Source organism: Oncorhynchus tshawytscha, unplaced genomic scaffold (genome assembly GCF_018296145.1).
Source record: "Oncorhynchus tshawytscha isolate Ot180627B unplaced genomic scaffold, Otsh_v2.0 Un_contig_3982_pilon_pilon, whole genome shotgun sequence".
Lineage (NCBI taxonomy): Eukaryota > Metazoa > Chordata > Actinopteri > Salmoniformes > Salmonidae > Oncorhynchus > Oncorhynchus tshawytscha.
Genome location: NW_024608995.1, coordinates 36,820 through 55,000, shown reverse-complemented (window position 1 = coordinate 55,000; position 18,181 = coordinate 36,820). Strand labels below are relative to the sequence as shown.

General features: G+C 47.8%; 1 pseudogene; it reads right to left on the bottom strand.

Moving 5' to 3' along the window:
* The window catches only part of LOC121844095, a 91,919-nt pseudogene that overhangs the window by 40,352 nt on the left and 33,386 nt on the right, over positions 1 to 18,181 (bottom strand).

The window sequence follows — 18,181 nt, the reverse complement described above, 5'->3', positions numbered from 1 at the left end:
ATATAGTAACTATCTAACCTGACTACAGGTGAATATAATATAGTAACTATCTAAATATAATATAGTAACTATCTAACCTGACTACAGGTGAATATAATATAGTAACTATCTAACCTGACTACAGGTGAATATAATATAGTAACTATCTAACCTGACTACAGGTGAATATAATATAGTAACTATCTAACCTGACTACAGGTGAATATAATATAGTAACTATCTAAATATCTAACCTGACTACAGGTGAATATAATATAGTAACTATCTAACCTGACTACAGGTGAATATAATATAGTAACTATCTAACCTGACTACTGGTGAATATAATATATTAACTATCTAACCTGACCACAGGTGAATATAATATAGTAACTATCTAACCTTTCTACAAGTGAATATAATATAGTAACTATCTAAATATCTAACCTGACTACAGGTGAATATAATATAGTAACTATCTAAATATCTAACCTGACCACAGGTGAATATAATAGACTAGCTATCTAACCTGACTACAGGTGAATATAATAGATTAGCTATCTAACCTGACCACAGGTGAATATAATAGACTAGCCATCTAACCTGACTACAGGTGAATATAATATAGTAACTATCTAACCTGACCACAGGTGAATATAATAGACTAGCCATCTCACCTGACCACAGGTGAATATAATAGACTAGCTATCTTACCTGACTACAGGTGAATATAATAGACTAGCCATCTCACCTGACTACAGGTGAATATAATATAGTAACTATCTAACCTGACCACAGGTGAATATAATAGACTAGCCATCTAACCTGACTACAGGTGAATATAATATAGTAACTATCTAACCTGACTACAGGTGAATATAATAGACTAGCCATCTCACCTGACTACAGGTGAATAATATAATATAGTAACTATCTAACCTGACTACAGGTGAATATAATAGACTAGCTATCTAACCTGACTACAGGTGAATATAATAGACTAGCTATCTAACCTGACCACAGGTGAATATAATAGACTAGCCATCTAACCTGACTACAGGTGAATATAATATAGTAACTATCTAACCTGACCACAGGTGAATATAATAGACTAGCCATCTCACCTGACCACAGGTGAATATAACAGACTAGCCATCTCACCTGACCACAGGTGAATATAACAGACTAGCCATCTCACCTGACCACAGGTGAATATAACAGACTAGCCATCTCACCTGACCACAGGTGAATATAACAGACTAGCCATCTTACCTGACCACAGGTGAATATAACAGACTAGCCATCTTACCTGACCACAGGTGAATATAACAGACTAGCCATCTCACCTGACCACAGGTGAATATAACAGACTAGCCATCTTACCTGACCACAGGTGCATATAACAGACTAGCCATCTCACCTGACCACAGGTGAATATAACAGACTAGCCATCTCACCTGACCACAGGTGCATATAACAGACTAGCCATCTCACCTGACCACAGGTGCAAGCCATCGAAGCCGTAGGAGTACAGTTGAATATAATAGACTAGCCATCTCACCTGACCACAGGTGAATATAACAGACTAGCCATCTCACCTGACCACAGGTGAATATAACAGACTAGCCATCTTACCTGACCACAGGTGCAAGCCATCGAAGCCGTAGGAGTACAGTTGAATATAATAGACTAGCCATCTTACCTGACCACAGGTGCAAGCCATCGAAGCCGTAGGAGTACAGGTCGTCACCGAGCCCGTTTCCCCCCCAGCCCTCTCCTCCCCCGGGGTAGGGTTGGTAGCCGTCCGTGGTGGCCCAGCCCACTCTGAGATGTGTGGCTTCGGCCGTAACGAAGGGTAACACCTGGTCCACCATCAGCTCATAATACCACTTCCTGTACTGGGCGGAGCCTTCACTCACACCCAGGAAGATGTTAGGCCTCATGCTGCCATGTGGGAAGAAGGATAACAAGGGGTTAATGTCGGTTAAAGTTCAATACTGGAACAATGTTGTTTTTCTCGTCTATATTGAATACATCATTTAAACATTCACAGTTTAGGTTGGAAAAAGTATGTGAACCCCCCGAGGCTAATGACTTCTCCTGAAGCTAATTGGAGTCAGGAGTCAGCTAACCTGGAGTCCAATCAATGAGACGAGATTGGAGACGTTAGTTAGAGCTGCCTTGCCCTATAAAAACACTCCAAAAAATTGAGTTTGCTATCCTCAAGAAGCATTGCCTGATGTGACCCAGGCCTCAAACAGAAGAGACCTCAGAAGACCTAAGATGAAGAATTGTCGACTTGCATAAAGCTGGAAAGGGTTACAAAAGTATCTCTAAAAGCCTTGATGTTCATCAGTCCACTAAGACAAATAGTCTATAAATGGAGAAAGGTCAGCACTGTTGCTACTCTCCCTGAGTGGCCGTCCTGCAAAGATGACTGCAAGAGCACAGAGCAGAATGTTCAATGAGGTTCAGAAGAATCCTAGAGTGTCAGCTAAAGACTTACAGAAATCTCTGGAACATGCTAACATCTCTGTTGACGAGTCTACGATACGTAAAACACTCAACAAGAATGGTGTTCATGGGAGGAGACCACGGAAGAAGCCACTGTCCAAAAAAAAAAAAGAATATTGCTGAACTGAAACAGTTTTGTGAAGAGGAATGGTCCAAAATTCCTCCTAACCGTTGTGCAGATCTGATCCTCTGTACCATCACTCATTCATATATCCTTATGTACATATTCTTTATCCCCTTACACTTTGTATAAGACAGTAGTTTTTTGGAATTGTTAGTTAGATTACTTGTTCGTTATTACTGCATTGAGCTTAACTTGAGACACAAGCATTTCTCACCTAGAGCTCTAGAAATGCACATGCGCGACGCTATATGCTATGGTATTAGTTAAAACGCAAACGTTCATTAAAATACAATTTTGATTTGAAATAAAGCTACAGTCATTGTGAATCTAGCCAGGTTCAGATTTTTGCCAAATGCTTTTCGGTCAAAGCATGAGAAGCTAAATCTGAAGCATTCAACACTTTTCCCACCCTGCACTGTAAACAAAAGAATTACACGCTGTGCTCACAAACCGACACAAAAAATATAAAACATTAATTACCTTTGACCATCTTCTTTCTTTGACACCTTGATGTCCCAAATCACACTGGGTCTAATTAAATCGGTCCATAATGGCCTAGTAGACTATGAAGACTGTGTGGAAAACGGTAAAAAACATTCAAACGTAACTTTTTTCTCAAAAGTTTTCAAGTTTACAAAACTTTCAAAGCAAAATACCTTTCTAATGCAACTTGTTAACTACACGTTAATAAGCTATAAAAACATCAGGAGGCGTTAAATTCTGAGCCTCCATTTCTAAAAATGTTCTAGAAAAAGGCAGACAATGCCTTGGGTCGGTGGTTTCATTTTCGGTTCTTTTCTTTTCTACATTTCAGAAAATGAGTTCTCTATAGAAACTGTGGTGCTGTTTTGTTAAATATATTACGGTACCTTGTGACAATGTCATGGGAGTGGCGCATGGATACTTTTTTCCATGTCCAGTGATCAGATTTTCCTGCGCTATTGATGAAACAGACGTTCTGTTATAGTCACAGTGATTTAAACATTTTGGAAACGTCTGAGTGTTTTCTATCCACACATACTAATCATGTGCATATACTATATTCCTGGCCTGAGTAGTCATTATGGGGTAGGACGTCAAAATGGGGTTTTGTGATGTTTCAGAAAAAGTAGGGGGAAGCTTGTGAGGTTTTATACTGCATTGTCGGAACTAGAAGCACAAGCATTTCGCTACACTCGCATTAACATCTGCTAACCATGTGTATGTGACAAATACAATTTGATTTGATTTGACGTTTGGTTGAGGTTATTACTGCCAAAGGAGGGTCAACCAGTTATTAAATCCAAGGGTTCACCTACTTTTCCCACCCTGCACTGTGAATGTTTACACGCTGTGTTCCATAAAGACATGAAAACATATAATTGTACAGACCGCTCAGATCAATTCTTAAAGACATGGGCCTAAAAAGGTGTGAATGGGTGTAGACAAAGAAGGGCTCTCCAGTAGGTACCAAAACATTCAAAGGCTATTTTCTCAAAAGTGAGTTTCCATGTTTATCAACTTTCAAAGCAAAATTACTCTCCCATTGTTCCTCAACCGTAATGATCTACCGTGTTAAGGCTCTGAGTCCATTTCTAAATGTTCTACATTTGACCGATTTGAGCCGGTTTCATTTTCTTTCTTTTCTTTTATACATTTGAAAAAAGTTCTAAAAAACTGTTTGTGTTTTGTTAATATGAGGTATTGTGATGTCATTATGGGGTATTGTGATGTCATTATGGGGTATTGTGATGTCATTATGGGGTATTGTGATGTCATTATGGGGTATTGTGATGTCATTATGAGGTATTGTGATGTCATTATGAGGTAATGTGATGTCATTATGAGGTATTGTGATGTCATTAGCGGGTATTGTGATGTCATTATGATGTAATGTGATGTCATTATGGGGTATTGTGATGTCATCATGGGGTATTGTGATGTCATTATGGGGTATTGTGATGTCATTATGAGGTATTGTGATGTCATTATGGGGTATTGTGATGTCATTATGATGTATTGTGATATCATTTTCAGGTATTGTGTGTAGATTGATGAGGGTTTGGGTTAGGGTTAGAGTTAGGGTTTGGGTTAGAGTTAGGGTTTGGGTTAGGGTTAGAGTTAGAGTTAGAGTTAGGGTTAGAGTTAGGGTTTAGGTTAGGGTTAGGGTTAGGGTCAGGGTTTGGGTTAGAGTTAGGGTTTGGGTTAGGGTTAGGGTTAGAGTTAGAGTTAGAGTTAGGGTTAGGGTTAGGGTTAGAGTTAGGGTTTGGGTTAGAGTTAGGTTAGGGTTAGGGTTTGGGTTAGTTAGAGTTAGAGTTAGAGTTAGGGTTAGGGTTAGGAGTTAGAGTTAGAGTTAGGGTTTGGGTTGGGTTAGAGTTAGGGTTAGGTTAGGGTTAGAGTTAGGGTTAGAGTTAGGGTTAGGTTAGGGTTTGGGTTAGGGTTAGGGTTTGGGTTAGGGTTAGGGTTTGGGTTAGGGTTAGAGTTAGAGTTAGAGTTAGGGTTAGAGTTAGAGTTAGGGTTAGGTTAGGGTTAGGGTTAGGGTCAGGGTTTGGGTTAGAGTTAGGGTTAGGGTTAGGGTTAGAGTTAGAGTTAGGGTTTGGGTTAGGGTTAGAGTTAGAGTTAGAGTTAGAGTTAGGGTTAGGGTTTGGGTTAGAGTTAGGGTTTGGGTTAGAGTTAGGGTTAGGGTTTCGGTTAGGGTTAGGGGAGGTGGAGGAAGAAGGCTGTACCTGCTGACATGGTTGACAAGTCGTGTCTGTAGAAGCAGGTCTCTGCCAGGTAGCAGGTTGTCACAGATCAGGTGTTGGTTGGACCGCACGGCCACGCCATGACAGACACACAGAGAACAGAGCACGTCCAGAACCTGTTGGGTTAACACAGAGAACAGACCATGATACAGATCAGATGCTGGTTGGAACAACAACATTCAGAGTGTAGGTACATAATTGCCTAATCTGCAATTTAACTTAATGTTGTTGACAGTGGAGGAGGTATTGGACATAAAACATCTACAGAGTGGTAGAATGACTATGCTATTGTCAAACATGGAACACCAGGCCTTTCTACTTAAGGCTCACCCAACACTACTCACTGGAGAGAAAGTACAGGACACTTCAATCATTTAGATGTGGCAACATGACCAAGCCTTTCAGTAATGTTGGTCCATTAGCTAATCATGTAAAAAACAAGGGGAACATTAAATGATTAAAGTTATTGAGCGCTTAAGTTGTTCGCTGTGTATTGCGTGAACATGTGTGACATACAGCTACATAGTTAGATCGCTTCAGATCTCAACTCATCAGCTGAAAAAATAAACATATCCAAACTAATACCTCTTCTAAAAATCAATAACAGGACTTATGTCTCTGAAATATTGGAAACATTAAAATGAAATATCATGAAAGAGTGGAATGGTAGAGCCGACCCACTGGTGCAATGTGTTGCTCACACATTTATCATCACAATTCATTGGAAACAAATAGTGAAGAAATAATTAGTGCATTATGTATATAATCTCTGTTAAAAAGGTGGGTCCACCACACAGCTAGGAGATCATCCATTCTGTATGTCTATAGTATATAAGGAGCTGGTTACCTATAATACCTGGTTTATAGGTTATCTATAATACCTGGTTTATAGGTAGGTGGTCTCCTCTACCCACCTTGTGGTTATCTATAATACCTGGTTTATAGGTAGGTGGTCTCTACCCACCTTGTGGTTATCTATAATACCTGGTTTATAGGTAGGTGGTCTCTACCCACCTTGTGGTTATCTATAATACCTGGTTTATAGGTAGGTGGTCTCCTCTACCCACCTTGTGGTTATCTATAATACCTGGTTTATAGGTAGGTGGTCTCTACCCACCTTGTGGTTATATATAATACCTGGTTTATAGGTAGGTGGTCTCCTCTACCCACCTTGTGGTTGCGTCCATGTTTGTCTAGCAGAGAGATGATTGACTTGATGTGTCCCTCCTTGATGATGTTCAGAGCTTCAGGACTCTCCACCAGGACACAGTGAAGGACCTCCAAGATACCTGAACACAACCAGCACAGAGTTAGTATCACACCAACACCCAACTAACTTAAACTAACTATCCCTTGATGATGATGAGAGCTTCAGGACTCTCCACCAGGACAGAGTGAAGGACCTCCAGGACATATGGAGAACAGAATTACAAAACACCAACAAACAGGATCCCTGAATGCCAGACCAGTTATAAACACCAACAAACATGATCCCTGAATGTCAGATGAGTTATAAACACCAACACCAACAAACAGGATCCCTGAATGCCAGATGAGATATAAACACCAACACCAACAAACAGGATCCCTGAATGTCAGATGAGTTATAAACACCAACAAACAGGATCCCTGAATGCCAGATGAGTTATAAACACCAACAAACAGGATCCCTGAATGTCAGATGAGTTATAAACACCAACAAACAGGATCCCTGAATGCCAGATGAGTTATAAACACCAACACCAACAAACAGGATCTCTGAATGCCAGATGAGTTATAAACACCAACAAACAGGATCCCTGAACACTCCTCGTGTTCAAACCAACCCTAGACCCTCCTCACTGCACCAGTCATCTCTAATTCACCGCTCCTGGTGTTCAAACCAACCCTAGACCCTCCTCACTGCAACAGTCATCTCTAATTCACCGCTCCTGGTGTTCAAACCAACCCTAGACCCTCCTCACTGCACCAGTCATCTCTAATTCACCGCTCCTGTGTTCAAACCAACCCTAGACCCTCCTCACTGCACCAGTCATCTCTAATTCACCAGATCCTGGTTATCAAACCAACCCCCTAGACCCTCCTCACTGCACCAGTCATCTCTAATTCACCGCTCCTGGTGTTCAAACCAACCCTAGACCCTCCTCACTGCACCAGTCATCTCTAATTCACCGCTCCTGGTGTTCAAACCAACCCTAGACCCTCCTCACTGCACCAGTCATCTCTAATTCACCGCTCCTGGTGTTCAAACCAACCCTAGACCCTCCTCACCAGTCATCTCTAATTCACCGATCCTGGTGTTCAAACCAACCCTAGACCCTCCTCACTGCACCAGTCATCTCTAATTCACCGCTCCTGGTGTTCAAACCAACCCTAGACCCTCCTCACTGCACCAGTCATCTCTAATTCACCGCTCCTGGTGTTCAAACAACCCTAGACCCTCACTGCACCAGTCATCTCTAATTCACCGCAAACCAACCCTCAGTCATCTCTAATTCACCGCTCCTGGTGTTCAAACCAACCCTAGACCCTCCTCACTGCACCAGTCATCTCTAATTCACCGCTCCTGGTGTTCAAACCAACCCTAGACCCTCCTCACTGCACCAGTCATCTCTAATTCACCGCTCCTGGTGTTCAAACCAACCCTAGACCCTCCTCACTGCACCAGTCATCTCTAATTCACCGCTCCTGGTGTTCAAACCAACCCTAGACCCTCCTCACTGCACCAGTCATCTCTAATTCACCGCTCCTGGTGTTCAAACCAACCCTAGACCCTCCTCACTGCACCAGTCATCTCTAATTCACCGCTCCTGGTGTTCAAACCAACCCTAGACCCTCCTCACTGCACCAGTCATCTCTAATTCACCGCTCCTGGTGTTCAAACCAACCCTAGACCCTCCTCACTGCACCAGTCATCTCTAATTCACCGCTCCTGGTGTTCAAACCAACCCTAGACCCTCCTCACTGCACCAGTCATCTCTAATTCACCGCTCCTGGTGTTCAAACCAACCCTAGACCCTCCTCACTGCACCAGTCATCTCTAATTCACCGCTCCTGGTGTTCAAACCAACCCTAGACCCTCCTCACTGCACCAGTCATCTCTAATTCACCGCTCCTGGTGTTCAAACCAACCCTAGACCCTCCTCACTGCACCAGTCATCTCTAATTCACCGCTCCTGGTGTTCAAACCATGCCACCCTCACACTTATTGAAGGGGGGCATTCAATAGGCCATTCAATAGGAGAGCGGGCTTGTCCATGGAGAGTTGTCAAGTGTATTTCGGTGTGTTGAGGTTGTGTCCAGGAGTATGCTGATGCACTCCATCCCACCTCCGTTACTTACAGTAGAAATAGAGTGGCCACCCGTCAACTATAAATGTCTCCTTATTCTGTTCTACAATATTCAAACCAGAAATAGACTGAGTCACCGGGGATATGCCTGGGGAGGGGGTTAAGAACATGCTCACAGAGATATATGTTTGTATGGTGTTAGATATGAGGCATGTTAGGCGTTTCATAACTCTGGTGGAATGAGTGGCCGTCCTGCTCGTCTCTAGCTTTCATCCACCTACGTACACGCTCAGAAGAGAGGAGGGGAGGGGAGGAGGGGGAGGAATCCACACCTACGTACACGCTCAGAGGAGAGGAGAGGAGGGAGAGGAGAGGAGAGGAGAGGAGAGGAGAGGAGAGGGAGAGGAGAGGAGAGGAGAGAGGAGAGGAGAGGAGAAGAGAGGGAGAGGAGAGGAGAGGAGAGGAGAGGAGAGGAGAATCCACACCTACGTACACGCTCAGAGGAGAGAGAGAGGAGAGGAGAGGAGAGGAGAGGAGAGGAGAGGAGAGGAGAGGAGAGGAGAGAGGAGAGGAGAGGAGAGGAGAGGAGAGGAGAGGAGAGGAGAGGAGAGGAGAGGAGAGGAGAGGAGAGGGGGAGGAGAGAGAGGAGAGGAGAGGAGAGGAGAGGAGAGGAGAGGAGAGGAGAGGAAAGGAGAGGAGAATCCACACCTACGTACACGCTCAGAGGAGAGGAGAGGAGAGGAGAGGAGAGGAGAGAGGAGAGGAGAGGAGAGGAGAGGAGAGGAGAGGAGAGGAGAGGAGAGGAGAGGAGAGGAGAGGAGAGGAGAGGAGAGGAGAGGAGAATCCACACTGCAGCCAACACTTTGCAGCAGGAAGTTGAAATGGGGAAAAATCTGTTTCGTTCTATATCTCCCTCTCTCCCTACTCGTCCTCTCTCTCTATCTCCATCCTCATTCTGTCTCCCTCCTCCTCTCTCCCTTCACCTCTTCCTCCTCCTCTCTTCCTCTCATTACCTCTCTCTCCCTCTCATTCTCTCGCTCTCTCCTTTTCTCTCTCCCTCTCCATCATTATCTCTCTCCCTCATTTTCTATCTCGCTCCCTCTTATTTTCTCCCTCGCTCTCCCTCATTCTCTGTCTCTCTCCTCATGTTCTGTCTCTCTCCTCATTCTCTGTCTCTCTCCTCATTATCTGTCTCTCTCCCTCATTCTCTGTCTATCTCCTCATTCTCTGTCTCTCTCCTCATTTTCTGTCTCTCTCCTCATTCTCTGTCTCTCTCCTCATTCTCTGTCTGTCTCTCTCTCCCCTCTCCCTCATTCTCTGTCTCTCTCCTCATTCTCTGTCTGTCTCTCTCCCCCTCTCCCTCATTCTCTGTCTCTCTCCTCATTCTCTGTCTCTCTCCTCATGTTCTGTCTCTCTCCTCATTCTCTGTCTGTCTCTCTCTCCCCCTCTCCCTCATTCTCTGTCTCTCTCATGTTCTGTCTCTCTCCCTCATTATCTGTCTCTCTCCCTCATTCTCTGTCTGTCTCCCTCATTCTCTGTCTGTCTCCTCATTCTCTGTCTGTCTCTCTCTCCCCCTCTCCCTATTCTCTCTTGCTATACTGTAACAGTGATACTACTGCAGATTGTCTATGCTGCTGCAACAGTGATATGTGATAATGCCATACAGGAGGGTCAAAAGGATATATTGATTATAGATCACGTACCAGACGAGGCCTCCAGTCTCTCCAACCGGCTGATCAACCAATCCAACGAGCCGGAGAACTGGGCACAATTCTTCCTGTTGTCCCTTATCAACGCAGCTAGAGGACAAGAGGGAGGAGAGGAGAGGAAGAGAGAGTGAAAGATTGAGAGAGGGATACAGAGACATTGTGAGAGATCAGGGGAAAAAGGGATGGAGAGGGAAAAAGAGACATTGTGAGGGATCAGGGGAGAAAGGGATGGAGAGGGATACAGAGAGTGAAGAGAGATCAGGGGAGAAAGGGATGGAGAGAGGGATACAGAGAGTGAAGAGAGATCAGGGGAGAAAGGGAAGGAGAGGGATACAGAGAGTGTAGAGAGAGGTCCAGAAAGGTGGACAGAGAGATCAAGAGAAGAAGAAACGTTACATGAGGGAACAGACTTTAAAATCAGAACAGGTGCATTTTGACAAGCAGTATATTCCCTTCATTGGCTCCAGTACAGTCATTAGAATACATTACAGTGTGAGAGCAACAAGACAGCCGGAGACACATCTAGCATCTGGAGCTTCTAGAGGGCTGAGGGAGCAACGAGGCAGCATGGAACCATTAGCATCAGTTAGGGCTGAGGCAGCAACGAGGCAGCATGGAACCATTAGCATCAGTTAGGGCTGAGGCAGCAACGAGGCAGCATGGAACCATTAGCATCAGTTAGGGCTGAGGGCTGAGGGAGCAACGAGGGAGCATGGAACCATTAGCATCAGTTAGGGCTGAGGCAGCAACGAGGCAGCATTGAACCATTAGCATCAGTTAGGGCTGAGGCAGCAACGAGGCAGCATGGAACCATTAGCATCAGTTAGGGCTGAGGCAGCAACGAGGCAGCATGGAACCATTAGCATCAGTTAGGGCTGAGGGCTGAGGCAGCAACGAGGCAGCATGGAACCATTAGCATTAGTTAGGGCTGAGGCAGCAACGAGGCAGCATTGAACCATTAGCATCAGTTAGGGCTGAGGCAGCAACGAGGCAGCATGGAACCATTAGCATCAGTTAGGGCTGAGGGCTGAGGGAGCAACGAGGCAGCATGGAACCATTCGCATCAGTTAGGGCTGAGGGAGCAACGAGGCAGCAACGAGGCAGCATGGAACCATTCGCATCAGTTAGGGCTGAGGGAGCAACGAGGCAGCAACGAGGCAGCATGGAACCATTAGCATCAGTTAGGGCTGAGGGCTGAGGGAGCAACGAGGCAGCATGGAACCATTAGCATCAGTTAGGGCTGAGGGAGCAACGAGGGAGCATGGAACCATTAGCATCAGTTAGGGCTGAGGGAGCAACGAGGCAGCATGGAACCATTAGCATCAGTTAGGGCTGAGGGAGCAACGAGGCAGCATGGAACCATTAGCATCAGTTAGGGCTGAGGGAGCAACGAGGCAGCATGGAACCATTAGCATCAGTTAGGGCTGAGGGAGCAAGGAGCATGCAGCATCAGTTAGGGCTGAGGCAGCATGGAACCATTAGCATCAGTTAGGGCTGAGGGCTGAGCGAGCAACGAGGCAGCATGGAACCATTAGCATCAGTTAGGGCTGAGGGAGCAACGAGGCAGCATGGAACCATTAGCATCAGTTAGGGCTGAGGGAGCAACGAGGCAGCATGGAACCATTAGCATCAGTTAGGGCTGAGGGAGCAACGAGGCAGCATGGAACCATTAGCATCAGTTAGGGCTGAGGGAGCAACGAGGCAGCATGGAACCATTAGCATCAGTTAGGGCTGAGGGAGCAACGAGGCAGCATGGAACCATTAGCATCAGTTAGGGCTGAGGGCTGAGGCAGCACATGGCAGAAGACCAGCTGCCGCTTTAAGCAGCAGTCAATCAGCCAGTCAGTTAATCAGCCAGTCAGTTAATCAGCCAGTCAGTTAATCAACCAGTCAGTTAATCAGCCAGTCAGTTAATCAGCCAGTCAGTTAATCAGCCAGTCAGTTAATCAGCCAGTCAGTTAATCAGCCAGTCAGTTAATCAGCCAGTCAGTTAATCAGCCAGTCAGTTAATCAGCCAGTCAGTTAATCAACCAGTCAGTTAATCAGCCAGTCAGTTAATCAGCCAGTCAGTTTATCAGCCAGTCAGTTAATCAACCAGTCAGTTAATCAACCAGTCAGTTAATCAGCCAGTCAGTTAATCAGCCAGTCAGTCAGCCACCATAGAGGGTAGTATAGTGTGCCAACTAGCAGACTGTTATTTAAGGATTTATGCTGTGCTGCTGTTGATGTTTCCATCCCTCCTTTCTCCTCTCCCTTGTCTCTCCTCTCCTCCTCTCTCCTCTCCTCTCTCCTCTCCTCCTCCCTCCTCCTCTCTCCTCGCCTCCCTCCTCTTCTCTACTCTCCTCCTCTCTCTCGTCTCTCCATCCCTCCTCTCCTCTTCTCTACTCTCCTCCTCTCTCCTCTCCTCCCTCCTCTTCTCTACTCTCCTCCTCTCTCCTCTCCTCCCTCCTCTTCTCTACTCTCCTCCTCTCTCGTCTCTCCATCCATCCTCTCCTCCTCTATCCTCTCCTCCCTCTGCTACTCCTCCCTCCTCTCCTCTACTCTCATCCTCTCTCCTCTCCCTCTTCTCTTCTAATCTCCTTCCCTCGTCTCTCTTCCTCCATCCCTCCTCTCGCTCCTCTCTTCTACTCTCCTTCCTCCTCTCCCTCGTCTCTCTTCCCTCCATCCCTCATCTCCCTCGTCTCTCCTCCCTCCTCTCCTCCCTCCTCTCTTCTCTCATCTCCCTCGTCTCTCCATCCCTCCTCTCTTCTCTCTCCTCTTATCTCCTCTCCTCTCTCCATCCCTCGTCTCTCTTCCCTCCATCCCTCCTCTCCCTCCTCTCTCCATCCCTCCTCTCTTCTCTCTCCTCTTATCTACTCTCCTCCCTCCTCTCCTCTCCTCTCCTCCCTCCTCTCTCCATCCCTCCTCCCTCCTCTCTCCTCCCTCCTCTCTCTCCTCCCTCCCTCCTCTCCTCCTCCTCCTCCTCCCTCCTCCCTCTCCTCTCCTCCTCCTCTCCTCTCCTCTCCTCTCCTCTCCTCTCCTCTCCTCTCTCTCTCCCTCCTCTCCTCTCCTCTCCTCTCCTCTCTCCTCTCCTCTCCTCTCCTCTCCTCTCCTCTCTCTCTTGTTATCAGTCAAGTCAGTGACTGTGTAACCTGGCGATACATGTTAATGACTGGGGGGGGTCAGGCCCCCTGTGTAACCTGGTGATACATGTTAATGACTGGGGGGGGTCAGGCCCCCTGTGTAACCTGGTGATACATGTTAATGACTGGGGGGGTCAGGCCCCCTGTGTAACCTGGTGATACATGTTAATGACTGGGGGGGGTCAGGCCCCCTGTGTAACCTGGTGATACATGTTAATGACTGGGGGGGTCAGGCCCCCTGTGTAACCTGGTGATACATGTTAATGACTGGGGGGGGTCAGGCCCCCTGTGTAACCTGGTGATACATGTTAATGACTGGGGGGGTCAGGCCCCCTGTGTAACCTGGTGATACATGTTAATGACTGGGGGGGTCAGGCCCCCTGTGTAACCTGGTGATACATGTTAATGACTGGGGGGGTCAGGCCCCCTGTGTAACCTGGTGATACATGTTAATGACTGGGGGGGTCAGGCCCCCTGTGTAACCTGGTGATACATGTTAATGACTGGGGGGGTCAGGCCCCCTGTGTAACCTGGTGATACATGTTAATGACTGGGGGGGTCAGGCCCCCTGTGTAACCTGGTGATACATGTTAATGACTGGGGGGGGTCAGGCCCCCTGTGTAACCTGGTGATACATGTTAATGACTGGGGGGGTCAGGCCCCCTGTGTAACCTGGTGATACATGTTAATGACTGGGGGGGGTCAGGCCCCCTGTGTAACCTGGTGATACATGTTAATGACTGGGGGGGGTCAGGCCCCCTGTGTAACCTGGTGATACATGTTAATGACTGGGGGGGTCAGGCCCCCTGTGTAAGTGGTGATACATGTTAATGACTGGGGGGGTCAGGCCCCCTGTGTAACCTGGTGATACATGTTAATGACTGGGGGGGTCAGGCCCCCTGTGTAAGTGGTGATACATGTTAATGACTGGGGGTCAGGCCCCTGTGTAACCTGGTGATACATGTTAATGACTGGGGGTCAGGCCTCCTGTGTAACCTGGTGATACATGTTAATGACTGGGGGGTCAGGCCCCTGTGTAACCTGGCGATACATGTTAATGACTGGGGGTCAGGCCCCCTGTGTAACCTGGCGATACATGTTAATGACTGGGGGGGGGACGATCAGGCCCCCTGTGTAACCTGGTGATACATGTTAATGACTGGGGGTCAGGCCCCCTGTGTAACCTGGTGATACATGTTAATGACTGGGGGTCAGGCCCCCTGTGTAACCTGGTGATACATGTTAATGCCTGGGGGGGGTCAGGCCCCCTGTGTAACATGGTGATACATGTTAATGCCTGGGGGGGGTCAGGCCCCCTGTGTAACATGGTGATACATGTTAATGACTGGGGGGGGTCAGGCCCCCTGTGTAACCTGGTGATACATGTTAATGACTGGGGGGGTCAGGCCCCCTGTGTAACCTGGCGATACATGTTAATGACTGGGGGGGGTCAGGCCCCTGTGTAAGTGGTGATACATGTTAATGACTGGGGGTCAGGCCCCCTGTGTAACCTGGCGATACATGTTAATGACTGGGGGGGTCAGGCCCCTGTGTAACCTGGTGATACATGTTAATGACTGGGGGGTCAGGCCCCTGTGTAACCTGGCGATACATGTTAATGACTGGGGGGTCAGGCCCCTGTGTAAATGGTGATACATGTTAATGACTGGGGGTCAGGCCCCCTGTGTAACCTGGTGATACATGTTAATGACTGGGGGGTCAGGCCCCCTGTGTAACCTGGTGATACATGTTAATGACTGGGGGTCAGGCCCCCTGTGTAACCTGGTGATACATGTTAATGACTGGGGGGGTCAGGCCCCTGTGTAACCTGGTGATACATATTAATGACTGGGGGGTCAGGCCCCCTGTGTAACCTGGTGTTACATGTTAATGACTGGGGGGGTCAGGCCCCCTGTGTAACCTGGTGATACATGTTAATGCCTGGGGGGGTCAGGCCCCCTGTGTAACCTGGTGATACATGTTAATGACTGGGGGGGTCAGGCCCCCTGTGTAACCTGGTGATACATGTTAATGACTGGGGGGGTCAGGCCCCCTGTGTAACCTGGTGATACATGTTAATGCCTGGGGGGGGTCAGGCCCCCTGTGTAAGTGGTGTTAGTGTACAGGAGGAGCTGTAGGAGAACTGGACAGTGTGCGTTTCTAAAGCCCCTGAGGTTGCAGTATTCAGCTGCTCCACTCCTCACCCAGGAGCTCATATAATGAGTTCAGCGTGGATCTCCAGGCCTCCCCGGCCTCCCTCCCCGCCACCTCAGCAAAATGAGCCGCGCTGCTGTACACGTGGAGACGATCGATACACTCCAACACCAGGTTTATCATACCCTGGGGAGAGGGGGAGGGGTGGGGGAGGAGTGGGGGGGAGAGAGGGAGGGAGGAAGAGAGAGAGGGAGGGAGGGAGAGGGGGAGAGAGAGGGGGAGGGAGGGAGGGAGGGAGGGAGGGAGGGAGGGAGGGAGGGAGGGAGGGAGGGAGGGAGGGAGGGAGGGAGGGAGGGAGGGAGGGAGGGAGGGGGAGGGAGGGGGGGAGGAGGAGGGAGGGAGGAGGAAGAGAGGGAGGGAGGGAGGGAGGGGGGAGAGAGAGGGGGGGATAGAGGGAGGGAGAGGGGGAGAGAGAGGGGGATAGAGGGGGAGGGAGGGAGGGAGGGAGGGAGGGAGGGAGGGAGGGAGGGAGGGAGGGAGGGAGGGAGGGAGGGAGGGAGGGAGGGAGGGAGGGAGGGAGGGAGGGAGGGAGGGGAGGGAGGGAGGAGAGAGGGGGGATAGAGTGAGGGAGGAGGGAGTGAGGGAGTGAGCGAGCGAGCGAGGAGTGAGTGAGTGAGTGAGTGAGTGAGGGAGGGAGGGAGGGAGGGAGGGAGGGAGGGAGGGAGGGAGGGAGGGAGGGAGGGGGGAGAGAGGGGGAGAGGGGGATAGAGTGAGGGAGTGAGGGAGTGAGGGAGGGAGGGAGGGAGTGAGTGAGGAGTGAGTGAGTGAGGGAGGGGGAGGGAGGGAGGGGGGAGGGAGGGAGGGAGGGAGGGAGGGAGGGAGGGAGGGAGGGAGGGAGGGAGGGAGGGAGGGAGGGAAGAAGAGAGAGCGGGGGATAGAGGGAGGGAGGGAGGAAGAGAGAGAGGGAGAGACGGAGAGGGGGAGAGAGAGAGGGGGGATAGAGGGAGGGAGAGGGGGAGAGAGAGGGGGAGTCATGTTATACATATCATAGTGTATCATAGTGTATCATAGTGTATCATAGAGTATCATAGTGTATCATAGTGTATCATACTGTATCACAGTATATCATAGTGTATCATAGTGTATCATAGAGTATCATAGTGTATCATACTGTATCACAGTGTATCATAGTGTATCATAGTGTATCCTCATACATAGTGTATCATAGTGTATCATAGAGTATCCTCATACATAGTGTATCATAGTGTATCCTCATACATAGTGTATAATAGTGTATCCTCACACATAGTGTATCATAGTGTATCATAGTGTATCATAGTGTATCCTCATACATAGTGTATAATAGTGTATCCTCACACATAGTGTATCATAGTGTATCATAGTGTATCCTCATACATAGTGTATAATAGTGTATCCTCATACATAGTGTATCATAGTATCATAGAATATCCTCATACATAGTGTATCATAGTGTATCATAGTGTATCATTGTGTATCCTCATAGATAGTGTATCATAGTTTATCATAGTGTATCATAGAGTATCCTCATACTTAGTGTATCATAGTGTATCATAGAGTATCATAGTGTATCATAGTATGTCATATTGTATCATATAGTATCATAGTGTATCATAGAGTATCATAGTGTATCATAGTTTATCATAGTGTATCAGAGTATCCTCATACATAGTGTATCATAGTTTATCATAGAGTATCATAGTGTATCATAGTGTATCATATTGTATCATAGTGTATCAGAGCATGCGCAGACCAGCTGGCCGGTGTGTTCACGGACATATTCAATCAATCCCTATACCAGTCTGCTGTTCCCACAAGCTTCAAGAGGGCCACCATTGTTCCTGTTCCCAAGAAAGCAAAGGTAACTGAGCTAAACGACTACCGCCCCGTAGCACTCACTTCCGTCATCATGAAGTGCTTTGAGAGACTAGTCAAGGACCATATCACCTCCACCCTCCCTAACACCCTAGACCCACTCCAATTTGCTTACCGCCCAAATAGGTCCACAGACGATGCAATCTCAACCACACTGCACACTGCCCTAACCCATCTGGACAAGAGGAATACCTATGTGAGAATGCTGTTCATCGACTACAGCTCGGCATTCAACACCATAGTACCCTCCAAGCTCGTCATCAAGCTCGAGACCCTGGGTCTCGACCCCGCCCTGTGCAACTGGGTACTGGACTTCCTGACGGGCCGCCCCCAGGTGGTGAGGGTAGGCAACAACATCTCCACCCCGCTGATCCTCAACACTGGGGCCCCACAAGGGTGCGTTCTGAGCCCTCTCCTGTACTCCCTGTTCACCCACGACTGCGTGGCCACGCACGCCTCCAACTCAATCATCAAGTTTGCGGACGACACAACAGTGGTAGGCTTGATTACCAACAACGACGAGACGGCCTACAGGGAGGAGGTCAGGGCCTTCGGAGTGTGGTGTCAGGAAAACAACCTCACACTCAACGTCAACAAAACTAAGGAGATGATTGTGGACTTCAGGAAACAGCAGAGGGAACACCCCCCCATC